This window comes from Hibiscus syriacus, unplaced genomic scaffold (genome assembly GCF_006381635.1).
Source record: "Hibiscus syriacus cultivar Baekdansim isolate YM2019G1 unplaced genomic scaffold, ASM638163v2 tig00111779_pilon, whole genome shotgun sequence".
Taxonomy (NCBI): Eukaryota; Viridiplantae; Streptophyta; class Magnoliopsida; order Malvales; family Malvaceae; genus Hibiscus; species Hibiscus syriacus.
In genome coordinates this window covers 1,126,753-1,138,410 of record NW_024063176.1, presented here as the reverse complement: position 1 = coordinate 1,138,410, position 11,658 = coordinate 1,126,753, and positions in this window count along the sequence as shown.

Below are 11,658 nucleotides of genomic sequence, written 5' to 3'. Positions count from 1 at the left end.
ATCATTTAATTTTTTTTATGTACATTTATGTGTCCTTATGTTTTTTATATTGTTTTAAGAACGTCAACTTATTGTACGTAAGTAACATAATAATATAATTCTCGAATATATTTATAAGTAAAATGTTCTAATAAAAGAAAAAATAAAACACAACAGGGGTGCCTATTGATTTTCTTCTTTTTTTTTAACATTTTAAGTTATATATAATAAAATATTTATATATGTAACCAATTAATTTGAACCGTTGGATCTCTTTAGAAGGCAATTCAACTTTTAAGATACTTTTGAATTAATTATAGGGTGCATGTGTATAGATTTATTTTGTATAATTAATTATGAGTTATTTTTTCGCATAAATTTTTTTTAATAAATAAATTGATTTTTTAAAATTTCAATCATGAATGGAAGGAGGGATATTGGAAGAGATAATTGCACTTCTTAAAAGTTTTAATTTTTTATATAATTTAAATATTTTCTTTGTATTTTATATCGATAATTTAATTTAACGTCCTCTAACTTTCTAATATAACTTTTTAAAGGTTCACACTCTCTTACATAAATCAAGTGTCCGCTCGTGTCTTCAATACAAACCTAATTATATATTTTATAAATATATTGTTGATGAGTTTAATTCGATTGAAATATTTTTGATACATTATAAAAAAAATAAAATTTTGAGATCTATTAATTGATTGAGTGATCAAAGATATTTGTATTATCACACCTTGTGTGAATTTAAACCTCGACATTTACCTTAAAATATATAATATGTATCTACCTAATAAAAATAAAATTCCTAAAATCCGAATTAATTAATATTAAATATATAATTCAAATCGATAAAACTCCTTACATCCAACCCATTAATATCCCTACACATGTCCAATATCCCTACACATGTCCAAGAATATATGTATATACAATTTATTATTTTATCAAAGACAGAGAAAAAAAAACAAATTATTAAACAAAGTACTACTTGTGGATAAGTTGACAACTTGACATTGGAAAGGGAAACTCTTCCCCATACATCAAGTGTTTATATCATTGTCCTTTCAATTTAATTAAACAATAATTAACAAGTGTTTTATTTTTTACCCAGACCCTTAAAATATAATTAAAGTCTTTTCGAAGCACTATAGGGCTAAAATTAAGCACGTCATGCATGTCTTATTTGTCCCTCGAGTGGTAAATTTATTCGTTGCTGTTTATATTATTCTTTTATGCTGTAATTATATTACTTTTTTTTATAATTATATATGATATGTAGTTAGTTAATTCAAATCGAATAGAGATATTATGACGACAATTTTTAATTTTAACCATCATTAACAATGTTAGAATTTGAACTCTAGTCATATTTAAGGGATCTATAACCTCGTCTAGTGATGAACATTGACCTGGACTCGTTGGGTTTGGCATGACCTGATCCCATATAGTTGGGGTTTTGTTGTTAAAAAGTTGGATTAGTGTAGGATCAAATTTTTAAAAGAAAAGACTGAGTTGAGTTCGAGTTTAGAATGAGAATATCTATTTAACCTGAAAATGATAAAATGTTTGACAATTATATATGTAGGGATAACTACTATAATATCTTTCTATTTATATATTTTAATTAAATCTTTAATTTATTTAATAAAAATAAAAAATATTTAATTAATAAAAAAATAAGGATATATATGTATGCATGTATGTATGTGCGTTGAGTAGAGTCGGATATGAATTTTTATCTTAAAATTAGGTAGAGTTTTGGGTGGATGAAATTTTTCTAAATTCATATCGGATCGAGCGACTAATGAAAAAAATATTGTACTCAATTCGAATTTGAATTACTCAAAATAATTATTTTGATAAATGTTGAATATTGATTTTAACATTATATCAATATATATAAAAACAATTTAAATCGAGTTAAGATTCAATCCACTTATATTCTTACAAAATTAATTATGAAATAATGGTGTATTATTATTCCTCTCAAATATCAATCATTTTGCCCTGGAAAAATGTCAATAATTATCATTTATTTTTTCTCACAGGCGTGGGTTGTGAGCTTGCACTCACACTTGCTGCTGCTTAATTGGAAACTAAGAATAATTTTTTTCTCATATATATATATTGAGGAATAAAAGTCAAAATATGAACCCAATTGGGATTTATTATTAATTATAATTATCATATACTTATTGATGAGGTCCAATGATAGAACCAATATGTTGACTTCATGTTGCTGATATAATTGGATATGTTATTTAGTATACATTAATCTATCTAAATTTATTTAATTTGCTACAACAAAGTCTTCTTACTTCTATCAAACTTTTATTTTATTTAATTTCCGTATAATGATAAAATTAGTCTTCTAACGTTTGCATAAATAGTCGTTATGTCTTTTATTGTCTAAGTATTTTAATTCCAAACATTTTAATTTTTGATCGGAATAACTCTTGTTGGATGGAAATCGTTAGTTGACTAACGACTAACACATATTACTGATGTGATATTTTCACATGTATTTAATTGATGACATAACACATCATCACTTTGAGTGTTATGTCCTGTGTTGCGTCAAAAACATGTGTTTATCGTTAGTCAACTAATAATTTTCATATATTATGAGTTATTTTAACAAAATATTGGAATGCTAGAAACTAAAATACTTTAAAAAATAAAGAAAAAAATTATTTGTATAAACGTTAGGTACTAATTTTGTCATTATTCCTTTAATTTTATAAGAATTGATAGAGTTAAAAAGAAAAACAATTTTTCTATATTCTAATATTAAAATTAGATATTTATACAAGTGAAATCAATGACAGGGTAACGTCTATGACGGGAGAGAACATGCTGCTACCAAAAAAATTAAATTAAATATATTTATAATATAAATGAATTATATCTATTTTTCATATAACTTATTTTGTTTTAATTTTATATATGATTTTTTAGGTTAATGATTTTATCTATTTTTATGATAAAATCTGATAAGAACATTAAGACATATATAAAAGATAAAAAAATGAAATATTTTATAGAAGTAATTAATTTTATTAAAAATAAAATATCTAAATTACAATGAAAATTTACATCTACAATCATAACTAAGCACTTAATAAGGGGTCATATTAGAAATAAAATATGATTTTATATTAAAGGATAAACTTGTAAAATTATAGAGATAAAAAAAATTATATAAAATATATATAATTAAAATATAAAATAATTTAAGATTTATAAAAGATGATCGAAGTATAATTTAAAATTTTTAAAGCACCGACGATGTCCATCTATTTTTAAGTAGTACTTAGGATTATTTTATGTACCTTTCTACCATGATTGAGTCATAGAGCTTAGAAGTCAACTTTGGCATATTTACTACTATTATTGCCATCAACTGTAATACTTTAATTTTTTTAAATATATATTCATAATTTTTTTTATAATTATATGATATTTTAGAAAATATATTTTTAATTATCAAATTATTTTATGATTATTTTTTATTTAATTGTGATTATATTTTAAAATTTTAAAAACATAATTTATAATTTTTTATATTTTAAAATCTTAATTATCAAACAATGAAATCATTTTTTATAAGCAATGTGGTTTAAATACTTACATTTTGTATAAAAAGTTTAAATATAATTAAAATAACAATCTAAAAAATATTATATTTAAACTTAAATCAAAATAATTAAATAAATATAAATTTAATAATATATAAATAATTTATATGATATAAAATTAAATATCTATAATATAATATTAAAAATTAATATTTAATTTATTTAAAAAATTAATATTAAAATTAATATCTATAATATAATATAAAATATTAATATTTAATTTATTAAAAAATTAATATTAAAATTAAAATAAAATATAATATAAAATTAAATAAAACCTCTTTGAAGAGGTTAGAAGACGTCTGAAGACATAAGACCACGTCTGCGCCGCGCAGACCACGCGCAGACGTTAGAAGGGCTTCTGTCTTCTAAAAACAAACGGTCTGCGAAGCCCAATGTCTGCGCGTGGTCTGCGCGACGCAGACATAAGAGTTTTGCAGACCTTACACAGTAAAAACAAACACCACCTTAGTGTTTTGCCCTAAGTAATTCAGATTGACATGTGTCTCATACCTGACTTTGATAGGTGAGTTTTTCAACGACTTAAATCGATCCGACCTGAATTATATATATTTTCGGGTCAGTTCGGTTTTTTTCACTCTAAACTCGAACTCAATCCGAATATTTCACTTAAAAAAACCTGATCCGACCCGATCAAAATAAAGTTTTACCCGACCCGACTCGACCTAAATATATGAATTAGAAACCGACCCGAATCGAAATAATAAAAAAATATTTTTATTCAATATATGAATAAATTATTAAAGAATTGATGAGGGTAGTATGAAAAACTTGAACAAAAATATGGAAAATTGATGGAATTATATTTCATTTCCTACCAATTCTAAGAGATTCATCCAACCAAACGTCATTTATGTCAATGTGCCAACCTCTTCTTCTCCAAAGCCAAAAACCCTTCATTTCTAAAGCTCGCATAAATCCATCAATGGAGGCCACTATCTTTCCCAATAAACCTGTCAAATAGAGTTCGGCTCAGCAACACTTTTTCTGCACAACAATCGGCCTTCTGTTCTCATTGGATTCTACTTCAAAAACTTCACCAGTGAGAGTTCATTCAAGGGAACTCAATTACGTTTCACCTTCTTCAGTTCAATCAGTTTCACAAAGAGACCTCGTTCGAATTGTTTGAATAATCTCGGGAAACCTTTATTGTGATTGGGTAAGAGCTCTTTTATTATTTCAGTGTCTAGCATTGGGTCCGGTAGTCTCTAACTTCGACACCACGTAGTTGCATTGAAACTGTTTGATTTTATTCCTAGAGGAATATTGGCTCAATGCTCGAGCTTATGCTGTTATACAACTGTTCTGCATTGACTAAAGACAACTTCCATGTTTGATGTGTGAATAAAGCAAATACTATGGGTTAAATTTGAGGGTGAGTTATTTACATTTAGCGGATTATTGGAGTGAACAGTTGTTATTCGATAATTTTACTAAAGGGATAGTCATCTTCCAAGGAACACATAATTTGATGATTTCAGTTCCTCACTTTGGATGCATTAAGTTTGGATGCTGTGTTAACATTAAGGTAAAATCCATTTTTCGGATTATACAAATCCAGACGATATTGATTTTAAGGCTCAGATTGTGTTAATTGTTAGAGTTATGATCCAATTTTTTTTATTGGTTGTGTTAATTGAGCAGTATAATCTGTTTGATTTTTATAAATAAAAAGTAGGGGATATGATTTTGTAACGTAACAGATCGTATAGTTTTTCGACATAATGAAATTTTCTATTCGATTGCATTCATTTGCCGTTAATTGTTTTGATAATTATAACATTAATTCTTATTTAAATTTTGTTGATGGAAGAAAGGAGATTGTGACGATTTTAACCAGTTCATCCTTTTTAAATTGGGCAGAGAGTCGCAACCAATTGCTCGGTGAAGAAGAAACAAAGAACAAATAGGTTGAAGATGACGATAAATAATCGTCGAGAGAGGAAAAAAGCTCGGACGAGAGAAAGATCATTGATGAGCTTTGATAGGGCAAAGTAAATCTAAATATCAGATAACAGATTTGTCTCTACAGATTACACAGGTGTACCTGAAATCACTTCAATGAATTATTTATTGCCCAAAAACATAATATTTCAAAAGTTTCGAAGAACTTTAAAGGTCTCAATGCTCGATAGACGAAGGATTGACAACAACAATATTACCTCCGGAGGTGGTATAACAAACTCGAAAACTCAATTTAATTTTCATAAACCTGAATTCGAGCATGAGAATTGATTCGACGTGCCCTATTGACAAGTCTACCTATAATGACTTCTATCCATGTATCTGTTGTGAAGGTTTAACCACTTTTGAATGAAAATGGAGGACGATAACTGCCCAGCAGACTCTATGAGGCGAGGTGTCACACGGTTCGCTTCAACTATTTTACGTAGTCGATGTGGGATTCACGTAAAGTCGCAACGCCAAATGATGTTTGCAATGCATGTGGTAAAGCCGGAAAGGAAGACAAATGCTGTGAGATTGTTCCATAGGATTCAAAACCCTAATGTATGTGTGTTGAAACGGTCTTTTCCCGGAGAGGGAAAAGGGGAGTCTCGTTTCGAAAATAATTCTTGGAACGACTGGTTAGTGATAAAAACGTGGTTCGATGACTCGCCACAAATATTTGATTAGGGTGTGATTGAGCACCCAAAACGTATTTTGCCATTGTAATAAAACATTAATTTTAATTATAATGGAAAACTTGCGGTATGCGTTACCAAAATATGAGTTCGAGAGTCGGTTACGTGTGAAGAAGGATTAGCAACCCCACAACGTCCTAAATCGATACATAGTCGATAATTAATTGTTTGCAATAAAATTTTCAAGTTCGAGTCTAATTTAATTTAAGATCCCCTAAGTAATACTTTTTGAATTTTTGGATGAAACATGATAATATTTAATTATTTCCTATGGAGAAGAATTGATCTCTCATACCTTGAAGCAATCGATTCTTACTCCAATCGAAATAAAAAAAATATTAGAACTCCATTATAAAGTTCATTATTAATTCAAAATAATAACACCCAAAATAATTTTAAGAATGAAAACGATAATATCTAATTATTTCCAATCGAGAATAAATGACATTTCGTGAATTAAAACAATCATTTATTACTCCAATTGAAATAAAGAGATATTACTATTTCATCTTAAAATTCAATATCGGTTCAAGTGAAAATAATAACATCTAATGATTTCCAATCAAGAATAAACGACCTTTAATGCATTAAAACAATCATTTATTACCCCAATTTAAATAAAGAGATATTAATATTCCGTCTAAAAAATCGATATTAATTCGAGAGAAAACGACAATATCAAATTATTTTCAATCGAGAATAAATGACATCTTATGCCTTAAATTAGTCATTTATTACTCCGACCGAAATGAAAGGATATTACTATTCTCATTGTCGATTTGAATGTTATTATTTTGAAAATCTATCAGAAAACACATGCAAAAATAAAACAAATAAAAAGCATACATCAAGCAAACACAATTAATTAATTATTTTACCGATATTTCATGAGAATAAAGATGTTTAATTATTTAAATATATCGAGACGAGGCATTAGATTCGTTCTAACAATCTTTTCTCGATGAATTTATTAAAAGAACATTATATTTTTCTCAATTCCCGAATTTTAAAAATAAAATTGATTCAATTCATGTCACTAAATGAGATATACTTTCATTTTAAATTTATCGAAAGTAACTTTCTAATACGTTAAGACAGTCACTTTACGACAATATTAAAATGATCAAATATTACCCTTAGTCAACTTATTTCGATTCGAGTCAAGTGATGCTTATGAGGGTATCATGCGAAATTAACTAGGACTAAAGTGAACTAATATGCAAACAACATGAAAAAATTGAAATAAAAATAAAAGTAGGACTAAAACATAAATGATCAAACTATTATGCCAAAATTAACAAAATAAAATATACAAATGACTAAAATGAACATTTACAATATAAAGTGCTAAAATTACAAATAATGAAAAATAAATAAGACAAGGGGCTAAATCGAAATAAATTAAAACTACGTGGTTGAATTAAAATAAATAAAACATATATTCAAGTTCGAAATATAAACATGCAAAAATACAAGAGGCTACAAAGAGAATATCCCTAAAAATAAATATCAGGCATAAAAAGGGGAAATTACAGAAACAATCCCTACAGTGACTAAAATGCATAAACACGCTAAGAGTTAAAGGACTAAATTGTGATTAAACCAAATATTGTAAGGCATGAACAAAAATGGGAAAATAACAAAAATGATCCCCTAGTGACTATTATTCAAAAACGCGCGTAAGTTAGAAGGACCGAAATGTAATTTCCTCCTAATTTACCCTATAAATACAACTTAAACCTTTTTTATTTCACTTTCACCCGGATCTTAAAAAAAGTTTTTTTTGTTCTTTTGATAGCTTCGGCCGGCCCACTGTCGGTCGCCTTCCTCCACTATCGGTCGCCGCACACGGTGGACGGACCTCCCAAACTCACCCAAGAGAACCCCCTCGTCTAGATCTATAACCCTAGGACCTTACCTTAGGCTAAAACAACCCTGAACGCCTCAAAATAAACCCCCCAACCTTTCGGTTTGCAACCTCAACGCGAGATTTGGCCGCCGTGAAGATAAAACCGGCCACTCCCCCGACCCAAGTAAGCTAATCGACCTCTTAAGCTCCCGATTTTTTTGCATGCAGGGCTTTTTTTATTTTTCAATCCCTTGGCTTTTCGAAACTGTAATATATATATATATATATATATACCTCAAAATTTTCGAATATACTCTTTTATTGCTTTTTTATCTGGAGGGTTCGAACCCCTTTAACATATTTGGTTCGATGTTATATAAAACCCCGATGTTACATATTTTTTATATTTTTTTATACAAAATGATTACAAATAAACTGTCAGTGTTTGCGTGTGGTTTTGCATTTGTGGTTGCTTGTGGATTTGTTTCTGACATTGCAGAGGATTCAGTGTGTGGTTGGTGGCAACGTTGGTGGTCGGGGGTTGGTGCAGGCAACAAGGCAGCCTGGGATCGGCTCCAGTGACGGTGGCGGCAGAGGAGTGGACAAAATAACGGCAACAACTCTTCATCAGGGGAGATCCAACGGCTGAGAAATGTGCGACGACAGCTGCTATAAAATGGGGCTAGGGTTTGGAAACCCTAGCTGTTGTTGGACCTGATTGATAGGCCTCGAGTACCGGGTCGAGTTATAAATCGGGCTTGGGGTTTGGGTCATATGCCCCTTTGTAATTGGGCCCAATTTGGGCTGTACTTTGGCCTGAAAAATACAAATAAAACTTAATTAATAATAATAATAATAATAATAATAATAATAATAATAACGAATGGGACAACAAACTAGTGTCGACAATATGCTTGTATCTAAGGATGGTCACATGTTGGGTCAGATCTGGTTTTTGATTTACTAGATTCCGATTTGAATTTAAGAGAGTTATATCTGATCTAAAATCCGAATTGATTTTCTAAGAAAAATCTCATACCTAACTAGATCTGATACAAATATATATATATATACACACATGTATGTATGTACATATATATATAAATCTCATTTTTATTAAACGAAATAAAGGCATAATTGAAAACAATACACAAAGAGGAGTTTTATAGCAATCATACTTAAATATAAAGGTCAATTATATATTATTCTCATTTACAGTAAGGTTGAATATTTTCACTCTAAACTCGAAGATGATATAATTTGATCTAATCTTATTTTTTTTTAAAGTTTGACTTGTCTCAATTCATTTTTTTTAAATTTGAACCTATTAAATCAGTTCGAGTGGAAAACTGTCAGATTCGAGTCAAATACTCATCCTTGTAAGGATGTGTTAAGGAGATGATAAGGAAATCTCGTAAAACGAATGTAAATCGAACTTTTCCATTTTGCTTGAAGTTTTGTGATAGTTGTATCCTTGATGGTCAGGTTTAGAAATTAAATTATTAATAAAAAATAGAAAATAAATAAAAATTATATAAAAAATTAAATTTTTTAAAGATACAATTATCGAAAATACCCTCTCCATCTATCTCTAAAGACGATGATATATATATATATATATATATATGATACTTGGAGTCCCGTTAAAGAAATCTTAGTGTAAAGAATACAAAAGAATGGATACAGAGACCGAATTGGATATGTTCAATTGGAAGCTCGCCAATAACATGTAAGAAAAGGTCCATGACAATGCTATGCTTAATTCGTGAAAGTGGGCTGACACCATACCTCGTCACGCTTAGGGATGAGTATAAGATTCAAACTCGACGAATTTCCACTCAAATCGATTTTATTGAGATGTGTTTTTAGAGTATAATTTCAGGTTGAATTATATTCGAGTTTTAGAGTAAAAAAATTGACTCGATCTAATCTGAAAAATAATATAATTTCACCTTATACATTTAGAAATGATTGCAATAGTACTAATATTTACAATACTTTTTCAATTAGATCCATATTTTATCGGATAAAATTAAAAATTATATATATATATATATTTTTGTGTCAGGTCATATCGGGTTGGGTGCAGGTTTTATCTTAAAATACGGATTGAATTTAGAGTCATGTGAAGTTACTCTAAATTCGAATCGAATCAAGTTCCAGATAAAATGTATATTTTTTATCAAGTTAAATCAGATTGATCGAAAACACACTCACACTTGATGACAGTTGAACATATATAATACATTAGTAGAAATTTTTAATATTATTAGAACTTGTTTTTATTTATCATTTCTGAATTGTATTTTGTATTTATATTACTCTACTTTTCTTAAAGGGATCGGTTTACTTAAATCTTAAAATTGATAGAACTTAAAATATATTTAAAAATATATAAACCAATTGATTATAGTTTTGGTATTTTAGATTAAAATATTAACTTTCTGTAAACACGTACATAATTAAAATATTTATTTTTATAATAAATGGACTAAGCTGAATTTTAGATATAATTGAGGAACTTGAAGTACACTTTAACCTTTAATTCTTTTACCGTACTACAACTTTTTGAATGATTGTTTTATTTTGAGTTAATTGCATCACATGTCCTCAAAGTATGACCCTTATTTTAATTCGGTCCCTAAACTTTTAAATATTCTAATTTCATCCTAAATTATGACTATCATTCTAAATTAGTCCTTAAAATTTTGAATGTTTCAGTTTCATCCCCAAACTATGACATTCCTTTTAAATTAATCCCCAAACTTTTAAATATTCTAATTTCATTCCTAAATTATGACTATCATTCTAAATTAGTCCTTAAAATTTTGAATGTTTCAGTTTCATCCTCAAACTATGACCTTCCTTTTAAATTAATCCCCAAACTTTTTGAACATTTCAATTTCATCCCAAACTATATGTATATACTAATCACATCTCTTGTTAATAACATAGTTAGGCCAAGTTATATTATTATATGTTTGGAAATAAAATAAAATTTATGTTAAATTATGGTTGAAAATAATTACATATTTGGATGAATTTAGGGATGAACTTGGAATATTCAAAAGTTTGGGGACTAATTTAGAAAGAGTCATAGTTTAGTGATAAAATTAAAATATTCAAAAGTTTAAGGATTAATTTAAAATAAGAGTCATACTTTAAGAATAAAATTAAAATATGAAAAAGTTTAAGTATCAATTTAAAATAAAAGTTATATTTTGAAAATATATGATTTAATTAACTCTTTCGTTTTAACTACCCATGCAGAACTGTCATAGATTTGTGCTTCCTACCTGCTTTGGTAGGTCCACCCTATCTAAATAAAAAGTTTATTTCTCACATTCACATTGATTTGGATTTGATTTAAACACCTGTCTATTTAAAATATTGGGTGAATTACATTCATGACTATTTAATTATGCGAGATTCTATTCCGGCCATCTATCTTTTTAATTTTTCGATCAAATTGTTTAATTATGTAAATGATACTAATCAAGTGATTTGTCGTTAACAT